Source organism: Octodon degus, unplaced genomic scaffold, assembly GCF_000260255.1.
Source record: "Octodon degus isolate 3935 unplaced genomic scaffold, OctDeg1.0 scaffold00020, whole genome shotgun sequence".
NCBI lineage: Eukaryota > Metazoa > Chordata > Mammalia > Rodentia > Octodontidae > Octodon > Octodon degus.
The window spans coordinates 1,099,335-1,119,582 of NW_004524596.1; the positions used below are offsets into that span (position 1 = coordinate 1,099,335).

Consider the following 20,248-nt stretch of genomic DNA (forward strand, 5'->3'; position numbering starts at 1 on the left):
GTTTCATCATCCATAAATATAAAGTACTCTGAACATTTGAAAGATCTTCTGAAAATTTTCTCTGTAATACATTTTGCTTAGGAGTATTTTCCAGTGCTGTGTGCTCTCATCCCTTAACCATTTGCTTCTTTTTCTGTTACCATACTAAAGAAAAGTTTAACTATGCCTGCATATAGTTTCTCCTATGAAAAGTAGTACTTTTGAAGTCCAGGAAGATGAGAGAATAGTAGAAGTTAACATTTGGGGTCTATTTAAATCTTTTATAGAATCTATTGAGGAAAAAGTAGGTATATGAGTGATGAGCCACTATACAGGTAGATGATTGCATGGATGGATGTAAGAATGTTTTGTATGATTGTCTGTCTGTCTGTTTTTTTGAGATAGGGTCTTGCTATGTAGACCAAGCTGGCCTTGAACTCATCAGTCCTCCTGCCTCAGCCTCCTGAGTGCTGGGATTACAGGTGTGCACTGTCACACCTATCTCTGGAAGAAAGTTTTAAAATGAACTCATATCAGTACCAAGCTGAGTTTACAGTGGGTGGAAAGAAGCTAGTGAACAGGTACAAAGATTTCAGGAATCAAGTGGAAGACTAAAGTACAGCTTCAAAGTTTTGAGAATTCTGGGAAGGTGGTGGAGGAGTGGGCAGCAGAGAAAGATCCTCCCTGAGAGTTGGTGTCCAGACTGGAATGTAACAACATGAGGAAGAGAAAAAGGAGGGAAGAGGTCCCTGAGACCCAGGGAGGTTCTGAAGTGAGAATGAAGCCCATGGGGAGCGCAGAGAGAGACTTAAATGAAGAAGGAGGTGGCAGGCAGCACTTTCTCCCTGAGCCGGGACTCACCGCGCGGGAGGGGCAGCTCTGATGACCTGCAGCCTCCCAGGACGGCTGGTGGCTCCAGAAGCTTCCACAGACCTTAAAGGCACCAATGGAATGGAGCAGTGGAGGTAGAAGACTGCAGTGGCTGGTGAATTATTTGAGTTCAGATGTCTCCCAGGAGAGGGTGACTGGCTGCTAGCCAGCTTTGAGGGGGCCAGCTGAGGTGATAACTGAGAACAGCTGCGGGCAGCTCCATCTCCTGGCTGCTGAGCTCCAGTTGGCAGGCTCCGGGAGCTGAATTCCAGCCAGCAGGAGGCACATGGGCTGTCGGAAGCTGAACAAGTCCAGTTCCAGCGTCACAGCCAGAAGCCAGCCTGAACTTCAGTGGAGCTCAAAGTTCAGGCTTGGTGGGATTACCCACTACCCTACCATAAAGCTGAGGCTGGCTTGCTGGGATTAATCAATTCAGACCTGGATTCTGTCTGCACACATTATCTATTGTGATAGCAGAGACATGCCTTGAAGTGGACAGTTTTTTTTTTTCTCGTTTTTGTTTTTTCTTGATTGTTCTTGTTTTTATATGAGTATGAACACAGTTTCTAGCTTTTTTGTTTTGTTTTTATTTCTTCCTTTTCTCTTTCCCTGCTGTCTTTTTCACTGGTTTTCCAAATCTTCCCTTTTCCTTCAGCCTTAGTTCTAATCTCTTTCTCTTCTATTTCTCTATTTTTTTCCTTTACCCATTTAAATTTTCTTCCCCATGAGTAAAATTGTCATATCAAGGGCTTATTTACTGCATACAACTTTCTGGTTTGTTTTAGATTTTATTATATAACCACAAATCTAGTTCATATGGTTAAAGGTGGCAAATTAATAGTTACCACAACTTGTCATTTTCTAGGCTGTGTTTAATGCTGTTTTTACTGCTAATTGTACTGTCTTAGCCAAGGTGGCATAATTGTTCTAATCAGTTGTTCTTCCTGGTATGCCAAGGCTGAGATGGCCTCAGGGTCATACAGAGTATTGTAGGCCACTGCCAGAGAACCAGGGCCTGGCCCAAGTAGGCAGCAGCTTTTCATCCCCAACAAATTGGTGAAGTAGTATCTTGCAGCAGACTCAAAATGCAAAATCCAGCTATATCTGGAAGATACCTTTGAATAGACATTTCCTAAGGGTTCTGAATACTAGTAGTAAAGCTACTTGCCATAAACAGTTTACAAGCACCAGCCCAAGAATTGAATGAAGAAAAAGAGGAAAAGGAGAAGGACAAAGAAAATAAGTCAGTTAAACAAGATATAACTCCAGACTTGCAGCTCACCAAAGGCAAACCCAGGGGGCATTGAGGTAGAACAGTTCAGAAGCCACCCACTTGAACTCTTAAGTAGTAACAGCAAAGCAGCAAAGCAAAGCAGATGAATAGGGCTTTAGGAAAAAAAAAATAACTTCTGAGGTCTGGGGGATAACTCAACCGCACAAGCACCTGCCTGGCAAGCTCAAGGTCCTGAGTTCAATTCCTGGTACAAAAAAAAAAAACAAAACAGGTAACTACAAAGATGATGACCATAATGAAAGACATACTTAGTGACTAGAGCAGATACAGATTTAAAAAAACAAACAAACAAAAAAAAAACCCAGGAAAATTATGCAAAACATGAATGCCCAACAGAGGAGAGAAATAGAATCTATGAAACTGATTCAAACAGATACCTAGAAGATTAAAAATTCCATCAGAATTATACACTACTCAGTGAGCCAATGTGAGTACACAATCTTAGGTATGGAAGAGGAGATTAAAAATTCCGTTTAAAGTATATACAACAGAACAAGCCAATATGGGGCAGAATCTTAGGTGCAGAAGACAAGATTGTGGATAGTGATCATAAAAAGAAGGTTGGTTCAGAATAGCAAGAGACCAGAAGAAATCAATCCAGCAGCTGCTAAATGATGCAAAGAAGAGTAACATGATTGACTTGAGTCAGTGAAAAGGCCAGATATAGCACAAGTGATATGTGTATTCTGTTTACAGAAGTAATGGCCAAAAGCTTCCCAAACAGGAAAAAAAGACTGTAGCACACACGTGATAAGGCATATGGAACTCCAACTAGCTGGGATCAAAGGTTAGTAGATTGTTCTCCCTACTGTTGTAGGTCAAAGTTTGTAGGAGATTCCTTTTTGTGGGGTGCAGGGATTACTGGTCTTTGGACCCAAAGCCTTCACACTGAGATAGATTCCTGGCCCCTTTTTCATTTTAAAATTAAGACCTGGGCTGGAGCAATCGCTTAGCAGTGTAAGAGTCTGCTAGCAAGTACAGGGTCCTGAGTTTGATCTCTGGTACCAAAGTAAACAAAACAAAGAGACTGTCTTGATGAGTCACCTAACAAATGGCTTGGCAGTCTTGCTAAGTCAGCCCCAGTCGCAGGGCTGGACTCAACTTGAAATCCTTTTGTATCAGCCTCCCACAGTGTTGGGATTACCGGTTTGCACCACCATATCCAGCTTCCTGGTTCCAACTTAACCATGGGAGGTTCTCACAAAATACAGCTGTTGATGTCTACATTTGAAGAACCTAGAGCTATTATATTTAATAATCTTAATTACATGACTGCTTAAAATTGAAGAAAACAGTGTGGGGAGGAAATACTATACATATGGGGTTTCCCAGTCAAACTCATCATTACCACCTATGAATGCTCCTGAGTTACATGGCTCCATCTTTAAAATGGGTGTGGTGACAATAATACCGCCCTGGATTCTTTGTATGTTACATGCTACTTCCTCCCAGCCTCAGACTTAGTAATGCATGTCTGTTTAAACAGCTCTTTATCACGAAGGGTTTTGGTTCTTTGCATTATTCTGCTATGCTAACTGCTTATATTTCCAAATGACTTACCTGTTATAAGTTTTAGATCTGGTTTTTTAGTATCCTTTTGTTCTCAGCACTATTCCTTTGCTTTGCCAATTAGAAAAGTATGAAAGATGTGATCCTTTAGCTTTATTGTGTTTCCACAACATGAGTAATAATGTGAATGATAGCTGCAAGTTAATTGAGTTCTGATTTTGTGTCAGCAATTGTATATAGCATCATATTTAACCCTCAGAAGAGCCTTACTAGCCAGGCGTGATGGTGCATGCTTGTAATTCCAGCACTTGGGAGGCTGAAGCAGGAGGATTGCTTGCTATGAGTTTGGGGCTAGCCTGAATTGCATAGCAAAACCCTGTCTCCAAATGATAAGGAGAGAAACAAACAAACAAACAAACAACCTTGTTAAGTCTTTTTTTTTTTTTTTTTAAATCAGTGGGAAAATAATTATTACAAGCTAGCAAGAGAAATAGACTGACTGGCTCCAAAGACTGTTAAATGCAACATTTTTTTCTACTTGCTTTGCTGAAGCTTCTAATAGCCAATAGCAGTTTTCTCTTTCTAATAATGGAATACCTGGACAGTTTGCTTATCATTCTGGAAGTTCTCCATACTGCCTGGCAGTGGGCAAAGAGACACCTTATTGGTGGTGTTGTTCTTATATCAGTCAGGGGCAGAGCAGATGACAGTCCTTTGTCCATCCTAGCTTGATGCATGGGTTGGTGGCCAAAGCTGTTTTATGCCTCGGGTACATTTAAAAATAAAAAGTTCTCCAAGAGAAATTATTTTGAAGTCTTAATTGATAATTACCTGTAATTTACTATGATTATTACTCTTTTTACAAATATTTTAGGGCTGGTCAGATAGCTCAGTGGACTACAGCACCTGTTAAGGCAGAGTGCAGGGACCAGGGTTTGATCTCTGGCCTGCAGTGCCAGCTCCATCACTGGCCCATGTTGTGATGGGCATTGAGACTGGGCGTGGTGGAAGGTGCCTGTAATCCCAGGCTGAAAACAGGAGGATCACTACGAGTCCCATCTATGTAGTGAGATCCAGTAGACTCTGTACTAAATACTATATATATATTTTTTTTCTTTTTTTTTAGTGAATTCCTTGTCAGCATTTTTTCAAAGAGGTAGCATAGTGAATGGGCCTATATGAGTGGAAAGGAATAAAAATAAACTCCAATGGAATGAGAGATCCTGTCTCAACACCCAAATCGAAACCTTAGGAAGTGTGGAGAGCAAGTGCCAAGTATGAGATGCAGAGCAGTGAGGTGGAGGGGTTGGAGCAGAGAACTACAGAGCCCCAGAATGGGTTAGGAGGCCCATTTAGGGATGGTGGGTTTAGTGCAGTGTGGTTAGAACCCCAAATATTGGAGGCACTGACTCTAATTGCTCATTAGGATTGTTCTTTCCATGCTGTGTGTCCGTTGGATGTGCCGCTAGCATGCTGTTCATGTGCAGAAGTGTAAAACAGAAATGATCACAAGTGTGTGTAGCAAATCCATTTACTGTCCAACTGAGCGGAAGTATGACACAGCAGAGGTCTGGCCAGCTGGGGCTATTGATGACCATTTATCCAAGTTATGCTAAATCTACTACGTTAAAATCCTAGCTAAATGTGATAAAAAGTGTTTCTCTCCCCCTCCCCCATTCTGTTTTAACATCTCCATCAATCTAAATTGCTGTTTAGATAAAGTAACTCTGCTTTACTGGCCAGGAGTGGGGAATAAAACCCGGCATGTAGATGCAGCACACTTCCTTTCTGCTTGTTCGTTTCAGCAGACTGCAGTGCGGTGGCAAAGAGCCTTTATTCAGATGGTGGATACCGTGCTGTGGAAGTGCAGGTGGATTTTTCACAACATGCACAAGTGCTTATAAATAGGTTTCAATCAACAAGTCGCTTATTCAGGCATGTGCTCAAATATAGTGGCTGCATTCATTAGACAGACATTTCAACTAATCCCAAGACTATACTAATAAAGGAGTAATCCCTCAGGGACTTAGAGGTAGTGTTGGTTTGCTTTTAACTCTTAGAGGCTTTTACAGTCCAAAGCCTGATAATAATTGCAGTGAATTTGGTTTTCACCAAATGAACTTAAAGGCTGAGCTTTATCTTCAAATTTATCCTTTTCTTGTTTTTGTTGATTGCGGTGGCTTAGTAAACAAAGAGGTGCTTTTTCCTCTGGATGTATAGTTTGCAGCAAAGCCAATTTAAAAATCAGTTGTTCGCGTGTTTGTGTGTGTGTGTGTGTTCTCATTATTTCATCATCAAGCACTTTCTCTTTCATTCTTAGAAAGTATCTGGTTGACTGGACTTTGTTTTTCTTTGCCCTTAGGATAAACAAGAAGTTAATGGTCCATTTTGAGAGTATTTACAAGCTGTTCTTGTAAGAGTTTGACTTTGTATTTAGGCATTTTTCTCCTCGAGCTTGCCTTCATTCAATAAACTCTCCTCCTCCTGTGTTATTCAGAGCTAGCCTTAATTAGTTTGCTTAGTAAAACACCAAAAATTTGTCCCTTGCCAGTGATGTCAGATCTGCCTTCCTTTTTATTATTCTGATTTTTTATAAACTGCAGTGACCTGTGAGTCAACCTCACCATCTCTTGGCCCTGCGCCAACATTGTGATCTATGCAAAGGGAATCCTGCCAAAGGCTACAGTGTGGAAGACTGGCATTAGTAAAGTGGTCTTCTGAACAGCATCAGCCATTTTTTAATGTTTTGTGATATTATTGCCCAAAAGAGGCGGGGGTGGTAGATCATGTTAATGTTGTTAAGGACTAATCTATGCCTTGCTGACTTTCCAGATTGAGGGCTCCAATGAATATTAGTGTGGTAGTTATATAGGATTATTATTGTACAGTGCTGCTTACACACACATGCTTCTTGAAGACTATTATTATGGCATTCAAGTCTCTTAACCTCTCCGAGCCTCAGTTTCCTTACTTGTAATCTGTGAGTAATCTGCGTCATATAGTTGTTATGATAAGGTCAATTGAAAAGATGCATGTATAGTGCTTTGAAAGTAGAATTTAGTAGATAGGTAACGCGAGTGTCTCAGAAACTATCGGATGATGCACACTGCCACAGTCTTTTCTGTTTCCCACTGGGCAGCATGATAACCGTGAGCACTACTGGGCCATGACACCAAACTGTTGCGATTCTCAGCATTCTCATTCTGTAGCAACCTTTTCCGCACCTCTGGGCTGCAGTTCCCTTTCTGGGTATAAGGAAGGAAGGTAAAGGAAAGAATATGGTGAATTTTTGTGAAGTGGAGGAGAAAGAAAACCAAGTTTATACCATCAGGATTTTGGAAAGGAAAAGGAAATGATGATAAGGAAAAACAGGCCAAAAATAAAAGAAGAAGAACAACAACAACTAGAGAACTAACTGGGCAGAATGTACCCAAAGGATAGAAGGCTTGAGCTGTGGTCCGAGCTTCACCTCTTCCTAGATGTGGCTACATCTGAGCCCCAGAACCTCTCTGAGCCCCAGTCTCCTCGGCTGTAAAAATGAAATACCCGCCCTTGCAAACCAGACAATTTACCAGATGATGCATGTGCAGTGTTTTGTGAACAACTGTGCACAATTAGTTCTTGTTATGGTCTAAAGAAAGGAGCATTGTGGAAGTCTCCAAGTTCCCAGGGGCTAGCGGAGTCCTGGACGGGGGCATCCAGCAACACGGCTCCAGTTTCTGTAATCCTCCTGGGGGTCATAGCCCTGGAGTTTGGGAAACAATACTGCAGAATGTCTTCGGTCTTCCGTGTGCCCTTCATCACTGCTTACTAAAATCACTTTGGCCTGCAGATCGTCTGGTGCCAGGGCTGGTAAAAGCTGCCTTGGTATTTCTGCAATGGTCTGGCCAGCAGATCTGTGTATGCCTCAACAAATCTTTTTCACACCCAAGGTAACATCCATGGACCTAAGGTGTGCTTCACATACTGGCTTGATTCATCAGACCATAATCAGTAGGACATGCAGCTATTGTTTTCAGGTGAGTGTGCCCCATTATGCTCATTCTCCCTTTAAACATAAATCATACAAGCGTTCTATGTTTATCTTCAAAAAATTAGAAACTAAAAATAAACAAAAAGAAAATTTAAATTGTCCAAAATCCTGTAGAAGGTAACCCTGTCAATATGTTTTTTTATATTCTTCCAGTCTGTATTTTAGATAAGTACACAGATGGTCTCCGACTTATGATTTTTGTACTATACAGTAGTGCAAAGGTTGTATGCACTCAGTAGATTTTTTAGCTTTTCCTGGCCTAGCAATATGTGGTGTGTTATTTGGGGAGCCCTAGTCAGCCATGTGGCCACAGGGTAAACCACCTGGGTGCTACAGTGTGTTGCTAAGCTTTTATACTCAGTAGGATAAATGTATTAATTGCATTTTCAATGTAGATATTTTCACCTTGCAGTGGGCTTATATGTGTAATCCCAGTATAAACTGAGGGCCATCTGTATACATATCAGAAAGATTAGCATAGCTCAGATTTTCAACAAAGTACATAGAAGCAGAATTTTCTGTGATACTGGTACAAGATATGAGGCCTAGAGTATTAATAGAGGCCCACATACCATGTATCTGACTATTTTAAAGTCAGAAGTCAAGCAAGAAATTGTTAAAACTTGTTTATGCTTTTATCTTGCCAACTATTTCTTTATAAGGACTTAGGCATATTTTAATCTCAAATTCCCAAAAGATCAGAATTGCAGACCAGAAGAGAGTGTGCAGGGCATCAGCCCTCCCTCAACTTCGCCCTGCTCTGCAGGGTCTCTCAGAGCTGCCCACACTGCCTGCGTCCAGCGCCTCCTGGCTACCCTCACCCAGACTGCTTCACCCTAAGGAAATGCCCCCGAGGGAAGAGGCACACACATCTCCCGGGTGGAGGCTTTGGAGCTCTGGGCAGGGAACTCTTGGGGTCCCAGATACCTGAGCTTGCCTAGAAGCTGGGGGATAGTACATAGGCACATCTCGTCTTACTTTAGGGTAGTAGTGATGGAAAAATGATGCCAGAAATAGGATTTCTTGGGAAGAATACTCATTCCCCATTCCTTAATCTTTAAGAAAGACAAATGTTCTATCCCATGTGCTAGGACCAGAAAAAAAAAAATGAGTTCACTTCTTTCCACTTTACTGCATATATTCCAAGAGAGAAGTGAGACACACTTCAAGAGTCTCTCTCTCTCTCTCTCTCTCTCTCTCTCTCTCTCTCTCTCTCTCTCTGTCCTCTCCCTCTCTCTGTCCCCCCCCCTCTTCCCCTCTCTTCCTCCCTCCCTCCGCTTCTCTGCTTTGATACTATTAATATTTAGCTGGGTAGGTCTCTATCACAGAGGTCTGCTGTTTGCCAGCGCCTCTGGCTTCTACCCGCTAGATGTCAGTAGCAATCCCTACCACTGTGACAACCAACCATGTTTCCCCACATGTTGCCAAGTGCCTTCTGGGAGACAAACTTATTCTTTTTTGAGAGACATTGGGTTAAACAACAGATTAGAAAGAGTTGCAGAAGGAATTAGTGAAAGGAAGTGGCCTGGATAGATTCTATGTCAGAAAGAAGAAAAGTTAGTAGATACAGAGAATAGATTTCCAAGGTATATCTAATTAGAATTCTAGAATTACATTGAAGAGAATGGTGAAGCGATATTTCAAGAGCTAATGAGCTGTGAAATCTTGAGACTTGATTAAAATGCCTGTCAAATTTAGAATATGTTTTAAAATCACCTCAGTTTACACGTACAAATAGACTGCAGATACTTTAAAAAGAAAAAATGATTATTCATTTGTAATAGTTTAAATACTTGGGAAATTTAAAATTTAAATACTTGGGAATTAATTCTTAAAGATTGGTACAGGCAAATACTTCAACAGAAATAAAAAATATTTTCAGAGAAATTAAAATAGTGTTAAATACTATGCTCATGAATTGAAAAACTCAATATAGTAAAATTGTGTCTCTTCAGATCTATACATTCAATATAGTTTTATTTAAAATTCAAGTAGTTAAAAATCATTTTATGGGGCCAAGGAGATAGCTCAATGGAGTAAGTGCTTGCCTGACAAGCCCAAGATCCTGAGTTTGATCCCTGGTACCGCAAAAAGAAAGAAAATATCATAAATAAAATAAACTTTAAAAAGTCATTTTATTATTCTAAAATGTATATGGAAATATAGGGTTGAGAATAGCCAAGGTAGTCTTGAAGAACAAAGTTAAGATGTCTACCAGACTTCAGGGCTTATTACACAATAATATGGCCACGTGATACTGGTAAGAGAATAAACAAATGGAGCAGAATGAAGAATCCAGAAACGTGTATACACAGGTCCTTGATTTATTATAAAGGTACTGCCAAACAAGGGTGAAAGATGATCTCTTTAATAAGAGGAACCAGATCATTTAGATGCCCTTGTTAGAAAAAAGTGAATCTTGACCCCCCCCCCAGCTTTCATATCAACTCCAAAAGTGAATTGTCAGCCTAAATGTGAAACAGTTGAGTGCTCAGAAGAAAAATAGGAAAGTATCTTCATAACATTAGAGGAGATAAAGATTCTCTGAACACAACACTGACCTGATTTTAAAAAAATGCTTCTATGCTTTGGGCTCAGTTCAAGTTAGAAGATGCTGTTGATCAGAAGATATGACGAAGGGACTGAGAGAGCAAACTAAAGAGATGGAAGAGATTTTCAATACATAGAACCTAAAAAGGATGTGTCTTCAAAATATTTTAAAAATAAAAACTATAGCTCAATAGGAAAATAGCCAAACTAAAAAACTGAACCTTTTGTAGGAGGATAGCAAAATAAAAATGTAAAAGTGTGCTCAGACTCAGTCATCAGAGAATTGCAAATTAAAATCATGAAATAAGATCACATACTCAAAGAATGACTAATTAAAAAAAAAAAACTATTCATATGTATGGTGCACACTGAATCCAACTGCCCTTTTTCTACTCTTCCACCTTTCCCAATCCGTAATACACACTATTCTACTTTGAATTCAGTTTTTTTGTTTTTGTTTTTGTTTTTTTTAGCTTCCCTCTGTGAGAGAATATGCAGCACTCATCTTACTGTGTCTGGCCTACAGTAATACCTTGGTGAACATTTCAGTTGGCAAACGTGTTCGGCTTCTGTCCATGAACTCCACATTGAGTGACGAATGTTACCACAACCATCTTCCCTAAAATGATGGGCCAGATTAAGTTCATGCACCAATGTGCCACTGTATTTCGCTTAAATAATGTCCTGAAGTTCCATCCATTTTACTGAAAACAATAGAGTTTCGTGGCAGTTTATGGCATATTGTTATGGTTGTGTCTAGTCCCCCCAAAGCCTCATGCAGTCGTGGGGTGGCTTTTAGAGTGTAATTGATTCTCGATCCAACTCTGGGATTGCAGGTGTGAGTGCTACACCCTGCCCCTGGGGAGGGTAATTGGCTTTACAATGTAAGGAAGAGAGAGAGGCTGGCTAGCTGCCTGGGCTGCTTCTCCCTTTGTTCTTGCTCTTTGCCACCGCTGCCATGTGCCACTCTGCCTTGGAGCCAGGAAAGTGTACTGAAACCTCCACTAACTGTGAGGTAAGTGGACCTTTCCTTCCTTCATTTTGGGAGTTGGGTATTTGTCCTAGCAATGAGAGAAGAGTAACCAAATATAACATAATATATATTATATTATATTATATTATATTATATTAATTATATTATATTTATTATATATCTCACATTTTCTTTACTCATTCATCTGCTGATGGCTGTCCAGGCAGATCCGTCTTAGCTGTGAACAGAAACACCGTAAACTTGGGCTTGGTATGGATTCCATTTCTTTTGGATATGTATCCAGAAGTGGGATGGCTGAGTAACATGGCCTATTTTAAATATTTTAGGAACTCTCATACTGTTTTTCATAATGGCTTTGCTGATTTACTTTCCCATTAGCAGTGTCTGAATTCCCTTTTCTTGCCATCTGCACCAGCAGTTACATCTTGTTTTTGTTTTTCCTAATAGCTACGGCTAATGTTAAAACGGCTGTGTGCATGTTAGGATGTAGAGAAGCAGGACTCTTAAACATTGATCAAGGGTATACAGTCTGATATAAACCTGCTGAAAATCAGTTGGCTAGTAGCTTTGAAGATGTAACTCAACAGTTTTACTCCTAGGTATGCACATACACGTGAGCACAAATGAATGCAGTGCATCAAACTCTCACAAGACTGAACAGTGTTATAGTTTGTGTCTAGCTGTCCCCCCAAAGCCTCAAGAAGTTATGGGGTGGCTTCTGGAGTTCGTGATTGATTATTGTGGGTGTGGGTGCTGCACTTGCCCTGGGGCAGGTAATCTGCATTACGATGTAAGGAGGGGAGAGAGGCTACATAGCTGCCTGAGCTGCTGCCACTCCCTTTGCTCTCTGCTCTTTGCTGCTGCCATGAAAGGCTGCTCTCTGCCATGTGCCGCTCTGCCTTGGAGCCAGCTGAGTATGGACTGAACCCTCCAGTAACTGTGAGTTAAATAAACCTTTCCTTCCTTCATTTAGAGTGTCGGGTATTTGTCCTAGCAATGAGAGAAGAGTAACTAAGAAACAGCATGTCCCTCAGAGTTCCCAAACAGAGACAACCTTAATGTTCACCACCTTGGAGTAGACACATACATGGTGTGGTAGCCATGCAGTAGAATAGTCTATGATGATGGTAATACATTTTCTACAGCTGTACCACCATAACATGAACGGATCTTCTAAACATGTTGACCAAAGGAAGCAAGAGGTGATAAAAATCAAGAGTATGTTTCAGTGTACATAAAAGTTCAGAAATCATATAAAATTAACTGTGCTGTTGAGGATTGCATGTATGGTGATAAGACTATAAAGGAAAGCAAGGAAATGATTACAACAGAAGGCAGGACAGTGGTTTTTCTTGTGGCTACAGGGGCGGAGAGGTGAGTCTGGAGAGTGGCAAGGCCATCTTTGCTAACTGGGTTAGCTTTACTAGGATGGTTAATGCATCTTATTTGCCATGGCTCATTGAATTGAACATCTTTGTGCATTTCCCCAAGTGTGGTATATTTTCAGTAGAAAGCTCTAAAATATCTGGAACAGTGTGGTCACTCTTAATGTAAACCCCTATCTGCTCTCACCTCTGAATTTTAGTAGTTTTCTATCCTCTCTGTCCTTTAATTCTTTCTGAGAAGACTTTGAGTGATTTTCCTTGCAGATTATAGAATTGGCTTTTGAGAAAGTGTATTGTTCTTTGAGGTAAAATCTGACATGTAAATCCAAATGTTATCCTGTGTAACTTTAACTTTCCAGCTACCCCATCACCAGACACTTCCCCCAAACAAAAGATAATAACATTTTGTAACTCTAAGGTGCTTTTACTGGAAGACAAATACATGGATTATTTGACATTATACTCCAAATTCTTCATTTCTTAAGAACAAGTTGAGATCCTGTGCCTTCCATTTTGCTGTCTATATGAACAGAGGAGTGCTAACCCAAGGGAGCCTGGGCCAGCCATTAATCATTGATTGACTGTGTTCATCTTGATGCCCAAAGCCAGCTTCTCACATTTTCTTCTTGAAAACCATGGTGTTGATATGTTTCATACCCTGTGGCATTTCCTCCAGACTCTATTGTCTGGTGGGATAAGTCCCTGTTAATATCTTAAGGCCAAACTGAATAGCAAGGCTTTGAGACTCTCCACAGTTCTGGCTGGGGTGGTAATTTCTGTCTAGATTGTAATATAAGTACTGATGGTCATTTCTTAGCAGAATCCAAGCAGCAGTTAGTTAGAGGGAAGGCGCTTATGCATGCCTGATGGTTTTTGAACAAATAAAGGTGAAATCTCACCCATGACTTCATAGGGAATGATAAATCAAAACCCAGCACACTACAAAAAAGATAACCTGATCAGTTGAAATTTTTCTGGAAGAATTCCAAAAATGTATGTTTCAAGGGAATGTCTCAGGGCAACCCTAAGTAAATGGGTGACTTACAGATCAAAGACATTGTGTTTTATGAGCTGTCTCCTGACCTGGCAATTGGACTGTCCTCCTCTAACTGTTCCATGCATCCTGTTAGACCCTCCCCTGTCTACTTTCTTCCTCTAAGAATTACAAATCAGCCCTGACAACATTTGGTTTCTCATCTTGAGGAATGTAGCTGGTACATTCTTTATATGAAAGAGGCAGTCCCAGGAAGGGGTATGAACCAGACAGAACGAAGAGTATCCTATTTCATCTGCACAGAACAAAAGAGCGTCTTTCACTTACCAAGAGTCTGTGCATGTCTGAGAACTGGAATGAAAGCAGACTGGCTGAACTAAGTTCCGAGCACAGATACACAGCTGGCAGAGGAAAGGGGATCACTTTAGTTGTGGGGGGTCACGTTCCTTCCCCATGTTCAGTCTCCTGTGATTGCCCTTATAAGAGTCCCATCTGGCTACGGGAGCAGTCTTTGACACAGGGTTATTTATTCTTAACTGTAACATTCCAGCAAATAAACTGCTTCCCTGCACCTATCCCAAGTGCTACAGGTTTATGTGGGGCATATATATCATGAGGTTCTCATCAGCTTACTCTGCCCTAAGAACTTTATGAAGTATACATGTGGCAGTCAGCCTCTAAGATGGTGCCCAGTGAACTCTGCCAGTTTTATTCACAGCATTATGAAATTCCCTTCTGTTTCTACAGTAAAATACTGGCAGAGTTAAACAGATGCTATTTCCTTGATAAAATGATGCAAACCAGTGCATCTTACTATAAGACTCCCCTTCTGCCCCTGATAAAGTAACACCTATGTTGGGGAAGCTTTGTGGTCAAGAACTGGGGTATCCTTGGGCCAATACCTTCCAAAGCTTCTGAAGGAAGCAAGGAGCTGAGAAAGTCCCAGGCTCCAGCCTTCAAAAAATTGAATCTTCCCACCAAAAATATGAGCTTGAAAGCAAACAGTTCCCCAGTTAAGATGTTGCCTTGGGGCTTGGGAGATGGCTCAGTGGAATAAGCACTTCCCTAGCAAGTATAAGGGTTTGAGTTCAATCCCCGGTACCGCAAAAAAAAAAAGACGTTGCCTTAGTTACTTTTCTCTCATTGCTGAAACTAAATTCCCGACACCCAAAGATAAAAGGGGAAGGTTTAGTTAGTTCACAGTTTGTGGAGGTTTCAGTCCATACTCAGGTGGCACACGACAGAGGTAGATGTAGCGGAAGATAGCAAAATCAACAGTGGAACCTTAACAGCCTTTTCTTCTTCTGTACTCTATCCAGACTGAGGGGATTAGGGCAGTGCCAGTCCAGTCAGTGGACTGATACAGTTATCATCCACCCTTGATGCCGGCATTACACCTGTAGTTAGTCACACACTCCAGAGTCAGCCCTCTATGAAAAAGCCATCTGAAGCTGTGTGAGGCTTTGGGGGGACACCCAGACACAGACTATTACAGACACCCAGGGAGACCCTGGTCCTGGCTCACACCTTGATTGTAGTTTCTCAAGAGACTCAAAAACTGTGCATGGGCTCTTGTCTCTCAAAAACTGTGAGATGATAAATGTGTTTGGTTTTCAGTTATTAAATTTATCTCAGCAATTTGTCATAAAGCAGTATATAATCAATATAGTAGATTTCATCTGTCACCTGTCCCTGTACAGCATAGCCTTAATAGTCATTAACAACTATAAACTGTATGATCTTTGTGTAGATTTTGTGTGCATTTCAGAGATATACAAGTTGAACAATACGCTTTCATTGTATACCATATTGCATTAAAATCAGTGATTTGAGAGTTACTTGTGATATAAGAACATTAAGAAACTTCCATAATCTAAAATAATGACTAGTTTCACTGTCACTTTGTTGTACATCACAACGTGACTCTGACATTCCCTGGCTTTCTCCACATAATACCACACCCCACTGGCCCCTCCTACTTCAGCCACAGAAGAAGTGCTAGCCACACTCGCCATGGTTCAGCCTGGCCCTTTCCACATCCATCCCCTGTCTCCCAGCCTGTAAAAGAAATGTGACAGTTGTCAGAATCAAAATGGAAGAATTTGTGTCAACCCTAACCACTACCACCACCACCACCACCACCACCACCACCACCGCCCCCCTGCAAAAAAAAAAAAAAAAAAAACACGATCGGAAGAGCACACGTCTGAACTCCAGTCACCACACCACCACCCATCACCACCCCCCTAAAAAAAAAAAAAAAAAGTAAAGTGAGGAAGGGTTCTGACATGTGATTGCTGCTAGCGGGCAATCCTAGAAGATGGCCAGAAGCACAAGCTGGCATAAAGGCCACCTCAGCATGGCATCCCCTGCCTGTGGGCGGTGGCTGAAGCTGGAGATCGGTCACACATGTAGGACTGGAGCAAGGCCAGTGAGCCATGAAAGCAAGCTGCTCCAGCCCAAGAACACCAGGTGCCCGAGGCAAGCCCAGCAAACAGGCTGCTAGGCAGAGACGTATCACGTAACATCACCCTGCTGAATGTATCAATAAATGCGCTGCCACTGTGGGGCAGCTCCTTTCCTCCATCTGGGGAGAGGGTTCCACCTGACCTCAGCTTTCTGTTTTCTGACTCTTGTCTTTATTTCATCATTCCCACTACCTTTCACCCTGAGAATTTCAAGAGCTGCACTGGAAGGGCAGTGGGAGGTGCCAGTTGAGACATTCAGCCTAGAGAAGAAGGGGAGGCTAAGGAGACAGTTGGCTCAAAGGTGTAGAAAAGTTAGCCTTGCCTAGGGATAAAGGTACAAACAAAATTTACAAATGTTAATTATTTGCCTGCAGCTCTATCTGCTAGATCCCAGAGCTTCTGAGATGAATGAGGTCCACTCTCTTCTAGGACCGTCACTGAGGGTGGCAGGGCAGAGGTCAAATGAAGCCCATAGGAACTGAGAAATAGAGATGAAGAATCCAAGGACTGTGACAAATTCCAAGTGTAGGTCTTACTTTCAATCTTCATTTAATAGTTACTTGGCTCACAGCCTTTTCGTTAAAAAGCTAGCATCATTCCTCTGGATATCTTAAACCTGTAGACCCAAAACCTGTGATCTTAAGATTTATGTGGTCAGTGGTCACCCAATCCCTGCCATAAACCCCACCCTCCCTTCTCTCTGTCTGCTTTGACTACACTAAAATAAACATCAGAAACAAGTAACATGGCAAGAGCTTGCTTTCAAGAACTCTATTGCTAGGATTCCTTTGGAAGGAAGAATGAGGGAAAAGCTAAGCCTGGAATCTACTTTCTCAGCTGGAAGAACCCCAGATTCAGAAGTCAGGGACCTGTGGTAGTTTCCTCACGGTAGCTCTTGGCACATTTGCTAAGGCTCTGAGAAGGCTCAGCTCATCTCCAAGGCAGGGTAGGAGGCTGTCACCCCCGGCACTGCATCCAGGGAGCTGCTTGTGTGCTGGGCACTCTCTAAATGCAGGCCACGCTTAGCAAATGCTCATCTCCTGCTTTTTCTCAAATTGGAGCACCACGCTCATCTTGACTCTAACATTTAATTCCCAGCTCAGGCATTACAGTCTTCAGGGCCTTTTACTGTCACCTTTAAAGTGGGATTTTTTCTACAGTAGTCCTGGCATGAGTAGGCTGTTCCTTTCTCCCTGTGAGTGCAGTTGTGATAGTGATTGGGATGATTTGGTTGTTATGCCTAAAGCAGATACTCAGAACTTTACATCCTCAGAGAAGTTTTCTCTGTCTTACCTTGAAAAAGATGAGGGAATTGGTATTTAGACTGGCATCAGGATTGAGAGAACATAAAAATGGGTGGGATGTATAGTCCATGATGGATGGAGGTGTGAACATTTTTGGCTTGAAACTCAGTTTTCCTTTGCTGTTATACACCAGCCAAGGAAGCCCCAATTACTGCAGGTCTTTCCTGGAATAATTACCTCACCTGAAATGCCTTCCTCTCCTCCCTTCCCGTGGTTCCTTCCAGAAACTTGTTTATCTTTATTCAAAGAACCTTTACAGAGGGAGGGCCTGCTATGAGACAAAGAGGGGTTGTAGGAAATGGAGAGGGCAGCTGTGCCCAGGTCCCCTCTACTCCTCCGCTGAGCTGGATCCACGGGTCAGAGGTGGCTCTTTGAGGTGCCTACTGGGAGAGGAAGAGGAAGAAAGGAAAAGGAGGGGCCCTAGGCTCTGAGGCTCTGGAAGAGAGTGACGCAGGCAGTGTGTGACAAGGACTCAGGACAGAGGCAGTGTCACCAGGCAGGGCCCAAGGAGGTTCTGCAAAGAGGAGGTGGAAGCCTCTGTGTCAGCTCTTGGCACAGAAGAGCATGTCCAGAGTCTGTGAGAGGCACCAGCAGATTTATTAGGCAGAATCAAGGAAGTACAAAGTAGGGAGTACGGGCACTAGAGAGTGAGGTGTAGAGTAGCCGGGGTTGGAGGTGGTTGTGTGGTCTTGTGTCCTCAAGCTGCATGACCTAGGGCATGTATTCCTAGTGTCTGTCAGGTATCCTGTAGCAGACAGAACAAAATGCAAACTAGCTGCATGTGCTTACAGTTCAAGGTTGGTACCAGTTAACTGAGCTCTTTCCTGGAGGGCAGAAGTCTGTAGAGTTTGTGAATCTATAATTTGAAAAGAAAACAAAAGCCCCATTTACAGACTTATGGTATCTTTAAGACTAAGGAACCTTGAAGTTTAGTCTTTTAATTAATTAATCAATTTATTTATTTATTTCTTGTACTTTAGGGAAGGGTCTACAAAGTGTTCAGGATCTCACTACCAGATTGAACTGGTAGTGATCCGCCTGTTTATAGCCTCCCAAGAGCTCAGATTACAGGTGTGCACCACCACACCCAGTCTCAATTGCTATTTCAGCAGCTTGCCCCAGGGGGCGGGGCTGGCATGGCAGGACTAGCAATCGAACTCCTGGCCCCTGTGCCTGCTTGCAGGAGCTTTAATCCACTGAGCTGTTTGTTAAAGTTTAGCCTTAAAGGTACAGTTTTCAAATTATAATTTTGTTGACGTCTTTCTACCAGTCTTTATTTATCCTGTGTTAGCAGGACCAGCATGGACAGTGACAGTGGGGACACTGGGTGGCATGAAAGAAGCAGCCCGGGCTAGTGGGGCTGACCTAGAAGATTGAAGAGAAACCCAGGTACATGGCAGTCAGCCAGCCAGGAGCTCTCTTCACTGACTCCCGCAGGTCTGACCCCTTTCCCGATAAGGAGGGTCTGTAGACTCAGTCAGCGAAGCATCATTTAATTGGGGCTTGTCGTGCGATGGGAGGTGCAATCACAAATAGGCTCCACAACTGTCCCTGTGGAGTTTGCAGCGTGGTGCTGTAGTTCCTAATCAGGGCTGTGTATTAGAACTGCCCCCAGGGAGCTGTAAAAACGTACACCTTCCGGAGATTCTGATTCAGCAGAACAGGGTGGGGCTGCCGCTTCCCCTCTGCAGAACCTCTGGCTTGTGAAAATACAATGAGTGGCTGGGAGGTCACCTCCCCTACTCTCGCACTGTGCCGTGTGCTTGTGTGGGAGGAGGTCAAGTCCAGAAGCAGTGCTGTGCTGCAGCGGGCTCGGGCTGGTCCGCAGGAGTTTCTTATGCTCATCTCTCGTCACTTGAGGCGCAGCGGCATCACATCCGAACTCTGAATTCAGCCTTGGTGGGACCAGGTTCACCGTGGAAACTGACAAGTGCTAAAACTCAGTGTGCCGTTCCCCCCGCCCTGAAAGCCGGCTGTTAAACACTTAGCAGGACATCAGGGTGTATGTATATGTGGATTATCAATGCCACCTAATGTTCATCGTAGCCCAGAGTTTGTGCCTGGAGGAAATACTTGACAGCTTTAAGTCATCCTCAAATATGTTGATTTCTCCTCAAATATTTCATGAGAATAGACAGAACAGAGATCATTAAACTTATTTCAAAGGAGGTTACACTGCCAGGAAGGGGCAGACCCCTCACTGAGTCCAAGTTTGACTTTGCTCTGTGTTTTCCCTACAACATCCCTACAGAAGATGTTGCCCTAGTGGTCAGATTTCTGGTTCTGAGCCAATGTCCTGGGTACAGGGCTGGCAAGACTTGATCTGACACCATTCTCAGATGCCTGATAACAGGAAGCGCTCTCTAAGGCTGGGAGGCTTGGTTTAATGAGTAACCTTCCTGCGCTCATCTTATTTTTGTACATTAGTATCCTCAGGCTAAGGTCAGGGCTGATGTAGTCAGGCCCCCAGAGGTCTCTAATCTAGAGGGCTTATATTTTGAAGGGGGTGTAATGTTGTGCCAGGGAAATGTGTCCTTGGCTGGCATAGAAAGAAGGGAATCAGGACTTTAAAAAACCCACCCTATTAAGGCTGTGGACAAGGCCATGGGAATTTCCAAATGTTTCACTTGTTCTAATTGAGTAGCGATGAGTATACTCTGCTAGTAGGAGGCTTAGAGATTTATGTCACCATGGAAAATCCCCAGTAGTATGGGGGCTGGTATTAGAACAGTGAAAATAGAAACAAAACCAACCAGCACTCACAAATCCTGACTACTGTGGAATTAGAGTCATGAGGAAGAAGGGAAAAAGAAATTTTCTAAGCCCCAGAGTGAAAAAACTTATGGTTTTGTCAGGACCTATCTGGTA

The 20,248-nt window shown here is 42.4% G+C and overlaps 1 non-coding gene across 1 annotated transcript; it reads left to right on the top strand.

Annotated features, from left to right (window-relative positions):
* The first annotated feature begins 4,284 nt into the window (after positions 1-4,284).
* On the top strand, positions 4,285-4,429 carry LOC111815755. Its single transcript, XR_002820398.1, has one exon. It is a non-coding gene; the product is annotated as a small nucleolar RNA SNORA48 (small nucleolar RNA).
* Positions 4,430-20,248: the final 15,819 nt, after the last annotated feature.